The sequence below is a fragment of the Mirounga leonina genome, unplaced genomic scaffold (assembly GCF_011800145.1).
Source record: "Mirounga leonina isolate KUSES-001 unplaced genomic scaffold, KU_Mleo_1.0 Mir_125, whole genome shotgun sequence".
NCBI classification, from domain to species: Eukaryota; Metazoa; Chordata; class Mammalia; order Carnivora; family Phocidae; genus Mirounga; species Mirounga leonina.
This window is the reverse complement of record NW_023270305.1, coordinates 5,448,894-5,454,893: the sequence shown is the minus strand read 5'-3', so window position 1 is coordinate 5,454,893 and position 6,000 is coordinate 5,448,894. Positions and strand designations below refer to the sequence as shown.

General features: G+C 52.0%; 1 protein-coding gene across 3 annotated transcripts in view; it reads left to right on the top strand.

The window, feature by feature from the left end:
• The first annotated feature begins 44 nt into the window (after positions 1 to 44).
• The window catches only part of CYRIA (CYFIP related Rac1 interactor A), a 105,034-nt gene continuing 99,078 nt past the window's right edge, over positions 45 to 6,000 (top strand). For 2 of the 3 annotated variants that reach the window (XM_035000623.1, XM_035000621.1), the window contains exon 1: positions 46 to 122. The gene's annotated coding sequence lies outside the window, so the exon portion shown is untranslated. Of the gene's footprint in view, positions 123 to 6,000 lie in introns of all 3 variants that reach the window. The other variant, XM_035000622.1, reaches the window with a different exon arrangement.

The window sequence follows — 6,000 nt, the reverse complement described above, 5'->3', positions numbered from 1 at the left end:
CGGGCCGGGGCGGGGCTCCGGGGCCGTCTCGCAGGCTGCGGCGGCCGCGGGAGAGGCGTCCACAGCGGCGGCGGCTGGGGCAGCGGTGGACGCGCGGCCGAGCTGGGCGGCGGCGACCCCGGGTGAGCGCAGCGCGGACGCGGCGGGGGCGCGGCGGGGGCGCGGCGGGGAGCGCGGGTGGGGGTCGGCAGGGAAGGGGGCTCCGGAGGCGCCGGGGCGAGCCCTGCCATCCTTCCCCAGCTCCCGACGCCCCTGCAGCCTTCAGGGGAGGGGGGGAGGGAGGGAGAGCGGAGGACCCAGTCCTTCAGCCCTTCTCCAGCCATCCGCCGTCCAGATGTCCGTCTGTGCGCCCGTTGCCCCGCTCCCCAGGGCTGCCTCCTGATTGTGTTCCCCGATCACCCCTGTCACCCCTCAGCCACGCGGTCCCCCGGTCCCCCCGCCCCCAGCCAGGTATCTTCAGCTCCAAAGCCATTTCTCCAGGACACCCCAACCTTCTGCTTCCCCCTTCCCATCACCAGAGGCCCAGGCTCCCCACCTCTCTCTACAGAGCCAGAAGCAAGGATGATCCCCCTCCCCAGTGCCTGCACACCTGGACCATTCCGCTGCAGCCTGCCCCAGATGTTCTTAGCCAGTCAGCGCACTGCTGTGCCTAGGACCCAGGCCTCCTGGCCCTATCACCTTCCTCCTCCTGAGAATCCCAGTCTGGCAAAAGGGACTTTACAGATCTTACGCTTTGGGAACAATTTGACCCACTTCCCAAAAGGCTGGTCCCAGGCCAGCCATGCAATTTGTTGGAGACACCTGTCTTGCCTGCCAGCTGAAGGACTAAGAAGCCTCTGTCATAATGGGCCAGTGGGTACCTGGATCCTTCTCCAGGCTGTCCTGACTTGCTGGCCAGTGTCCCCAGGGACCAGAACCAAGACCTTTGCCATTTAAGACCCCCAGAGGTATATGCTGACCCCACCCCCCAGATCCTCAGAATTCCCCCAGCCACTGTGTTGGACGTGTAGGGTCCAGTACTGATGGGCCACCCTTCTGGGCCCGGTCTCCTCGCCCATGTCCCTGTTTCCCTGTTTGCTCCCCAGGGACTCCAGGGCAGAGTAATGGGGCAGGTGTTTTGGGCCTCGGTCGCCCCCACAGCTCTGTGGCCCTCCTGCCTTACTCTGTTGGAAACTTTTCCCGTCTTTCACCATCACCATCCCTCTGGATAGGGCCTGGGCCATCTTCATAGCACTGAGTCTCCAGGGCACAGCAGGCTGGGCTGGGATCTTGAAGGACTGGGACCCGTGCTGCATGAGGGCCAGCAGGAGGAGGGTGGCTGCTAGCCAGGTCAGGCTGGGCATCTGGGCCTGGGGACTAAGGCTTTAGGGTGGGTCCTTGGCTTTCACTGAGCTCCGAATGGGGTCCCAGGCTCGCTTTGCTGTGAAGAGAGGAGGCAGAGCAGGGGCTGTTTTTCCTGCGTGCTTCTGACTGTCTTGTGTTGCTATGGTGACAGTTTTGCCTCTCTTCCTCCTCCTGACTCTTCTGGGAGCTGGTTTTTATTGGTCTGTTGTCCTGTCTTTTATGGCTCTAATTTCTCCTTTCTACTTGCTCTGAAATAAACAGTCATAAACATGGGCACTGGGCCCAGGCTGGGGGCTGGCAGAACTTCACCTCCTTCTGGCCCTGGGCTCCAGCGAGGGGAGAGAGGTGGGGACAGACCTGCCCACACTCCCTCCTGCCCTCAGCTCTGGGAAGCGGGCAGCGCCGCCGTCTCGGGCACACGGTGCCTTGCATCCTACCTCGGTGCTAATAAGAGATTCCATGTGTACTGGAGGAGCTCACTGAGGTTCATGACAGCGCTGTGTGGTAGGGACTGTCCCCACTTTGCAGATGACAAAACTGAGCTCAGAGTGAGCCTTCTCCCTCGGGTCACACTGGATTTAGCACCGAGTCAGTGCTCCGTTTTTGTTCAATGAATGAAACAGTGATGGAACTGGCACCAAACGCCCATCTCCCTGACTTCCCACCCTGTGGGCTTCCTGGTCTTGCTCCTCCCGGGACAGCAGAGCCCCCTAAACCCTGTGTTCTGGGGGTGCTGCTGACTCCCACAGTGGCAGGCTGCCAGGGAGCTGCCTGTCAGGTCTCTGGTGCACCCTTGACCCCAACTGTGGGAGACCCAAGTTGAGAGGAGAGTGAAGCCACTTGTGACTTCCTGTTTTTTTACTCAGCCCCGAGAAGCGTTCAGTTTGCTTTTGCTCTCCGGGCCTAGATGCAACTGGGTAAGTCAGGGGCACCGAGAGCCAAGTTAACCCACTCCCCCGCTCCGCCCCCATCCCAGCCAGCCCTGAGTGAGGAGTTCAGCGTTTGCCAGGGCCACAGGGTCACCGACTGTCAGCTGTCGGTGACACTCTCCAGAGAAGCTGCCCCCTCTCTTCCCTTTTATTTTCCCTTCCTCACACACACTCTTCTTTCCCACCCTCTTCCCTTCACTTTGCCTATCTATGCTCCAGGCTTGGTAACATGAAAAGACTAGGGAATCAACAGCCTCATTGCCGGATGTCGGCCCTGGGGAACTCAGGTCACTCCTATGGGCCTCAGTTTACCGTCTTTAAAATGGGGCTGACAGCATCTGTTCCAATCGCCGTGTTTGCTTGTTCCTGAAGGATGGTAAGGAGTAGCCTGAAGAGGGTACTTTGAAGATTTGAAAGCCTGAAGCACCGATAATGTCTTCATCCCGTTGGGAAATCTCAGTGTTGCAGAGACCCTGAGCTCCTGCCCAGAGATGGAAAGCTGACCTAGGAATCATTAAGCTGTGATAGCTCAGGTCTGGGAGGCATTGTCTAAAGTCATCTTGTCCAGCCTTGATGTTGAATTCACTTCCATTCATGCACTTGACCTTCACTGAGCATCTACTCTGTACCAAATACAGTTTTGGCAACTGGGCATTTAAAACACTGTCCATTATTCCTTTTTGCAAAGAATGTAGTCAGACATAGAAAGAGATCCTTATGATGCGTCAGAGAGGTGGTGTGATGAAGGGGAAGTTGGGGTGATGTGGGGCCCCAGATGCCTTGACTAGGTCACCCATTAAGGTTGAATCAGGCAGCCTGTGCTTGGTGGTTACAACATAGTTGTCCTACCACTGCCCACTTGGGGAGCCCGAGTCCAGCCCTCACTGCGATGGGGTGATTGCTGCAGAGCCCCTCACTCAGCTGCTGAGCAGGAACAGCAGAGGCCTATGGCAGGGGAAGCAAGTCCTGCCTTCCTTGCTGAGTTTCGACTCGTCGACCCAGTATCCTCTGGTTCCTAGTTCATCCAAGTTAAAATCCTTTCTCAGAAGCTGCATGGTGTGATTGGAAGGAAGTGGATCCTCGAGTCAGCTATGAATCCAGACTCTGCTGCTGCTGTGTCTCAGCTGGGGGATCCTGAAGGACTAACAGCTCCGAGCCTCAGTTTGTGTACCTGTAAAATGGCAACACTGATACTTGCCTTCCAGGAAGTAAATGATCTTATGTCTTTATGGCTTCTGGCATGGTGCCCACCTCACAGTAGACTTGCCCTTATTTACTTTCATTGATTAGAAAAGAGTTCTCAGTTACTGGGCCTCTGGGTCCTCTTAGAACTGCGGTGGGGAGCTCTTTGGACTAATTCTGGCCTTCAGAGATCTATTCGTTATCTGGGAAGGTTAAAAATTGCCCATGCTTTGGTTCTTCAACTGTTGGTTAGTCTTTGAGTTATCTCTCGCCAGATAAACTATACTCCACAAAACGGTGCCTCTATGCAAATCACCAACACTTTGGCTTTCTCAAAGGGGAACGAATTTGAAATGGCCAAAAAACACTCTGAGTTTCAAGCATAGGTTACTATCTGTGAGGATATTTTAATTTGATATAAACCCACATGTTTATTTTTGCTTCACTGCCTTTGATTTTGGTGTCAAATGCAAAAATTCATTGTTCAGACCAGTGTCAGGGAGCTTATTGCCTGTATGTTCTAGGCGATTTATGGTTTCAGGCCTTATTTGCAAGGTTTTAATCCATTTCGAGTTCATTTTCATGTACGGTGTAAGATAGTGGTCCAGTTTCGTTCTTTTGCATGTGGCTGTCCAGTTTTCCCAGCACCATTTGTTGAAGAGACTGTCCTTTCCCCGTTGTATATTCTTGGCCCCTTTGTCAAAGAATACTTGAAAATGAATGCTTCATACGTTTCATACTGGACATGTTTAGCTTCCTTTTTTTAAAGTTACCATATATATGTATATACATTTTTCTTAAATCATCACCAGAACTCTGTGACATTAGTATTCTTGTCCCCTTTTTATAGTTAGGGAAACCGGGAAAGGCAAGGTAACTTGCAAAGAGTCCATCAGCTAGTAAGGGACAGGGCCAGAATTTAAAACTGGGTCCTGCTTGCACTTTCTGCCATAGTATACAGTCTTGTCATTTCCTTGGCTGGTGTGTCAGTGACCTAAAATAATTGTGTTTGGAGAAGGAGAGCAGATTTCAATGGGAGTGGAACTGGTCAGTAACTTAGACTCATAGTAAATATTTAGAGACTTTATTAAGAGTTTTGCTCTCAGCGTAGCATTAATAAAGCTTTGTGCAGTTGGTGAAGGCCTCATTCCTAGAAGTGATGAATGGAAGAAGAGTCTGATACGTCTGAGTTAAGAGAAAATGTTTGACGATGTTAGAAGTAGCTTCCTTTGTACAAGAATGGATTGCTGCTTTGTCATTGAAATAAATTGAACTGATTTTGTAACTGAACGTATGAACGGAAAACATGACAGGTGCGTCCCAGGGATATATACGGACCGAAGCAACAAGGTCAGAAAATGTGGATGGATGGCTTTTAAATGTGAGGGTGATTTGGATTCAGGCTGGCATTATAACCCACATCTAGGAAGATGGAGGTATTGAAAAGCAATTACAGAATTGTGCACTCCTAGCCTTTCTCAGGTAATTTAGAAGCCTAATTTCCCTGGTTTGGGGAACCCGTTGTCCCAGTGAATCCAAGTGCTGAAAATGGGTGCCATGTTCACCAGCAATGTGCTTACTGGGTCCAGCTTAGCGCCACAGACAGATGTGCTTCTATTTGCAATTATCTCAGGGTCTGAGTCTGGTGTCTGCTTATTTAATGACTTCACTTTCTAATAAAAATTCTGTATGGTGTAGATAATTAGATCTTTAAAATGAAACTCGGGAAATGGTATGCCCCCAAAGAATTGAACTGCAGTTTTATGATGGATCAAGCATTAAAATGAGATCATTCATTCATTCATTTAACAAATATGTATGGGGTAGGTTCTTGCCCTGTGCTGCACTAGATAAGGAACAGAGATCAATAGGGCATCATCCCTGCCCACAGCTGGTTGTCATTCCAGGGGAGGCCGAGGAGGAGACGCACGCCTAAGTGGAGCTTGGCATTTGTCATACAGAGTGCCGTGTGCCAGAGAGAGGGAAATGTAATCCAAGAGTTACTATTGTGTTATTTGTGGAGCACCTGAATTACACCTGACATGTTTCAGGGAAGAGGGGGAAAGCACGCGGCTTGGACAGCTGATGACCCGGGCGTGGCTCTCAGCTCTGCTCCTCGCTGCCTGGGTCCGTTTCTCTGTCGGTAAAACGGGAAGGTTGAATTTGAAGACTTAAAAGAGTCCTTCTGCATCGAGGAGCCTGATGATTCTAATACGCCCGGGGGGCTCCTTTTCCTGAGTGAGAGGGGAAGAGGCAAATCTGGCAGCCTTAGTCAGTGGGGCTGCCGAGGCCGAGCTGGGGAGGGCGAGAGCCAAGGGTGTTTTCAAATAATCCTCTCAAAGAGCAGAGAAACCTTGCGCTCCTTCCCAGAAAGGGAACCGCTGTTCTGGTTGAGCATCAGATAAATGAGTGGAAGTCAAGGCCAATGACAACAGGGAGAGACAAAAGGGATGCAGGAGCTCAGCAGAGGCGGGGAGGAGAGTCACCAGCTTACTCTCACTTTCCATGGTCCCTGCTGACATGGAGATGGAGGGCTTGGCTTCAC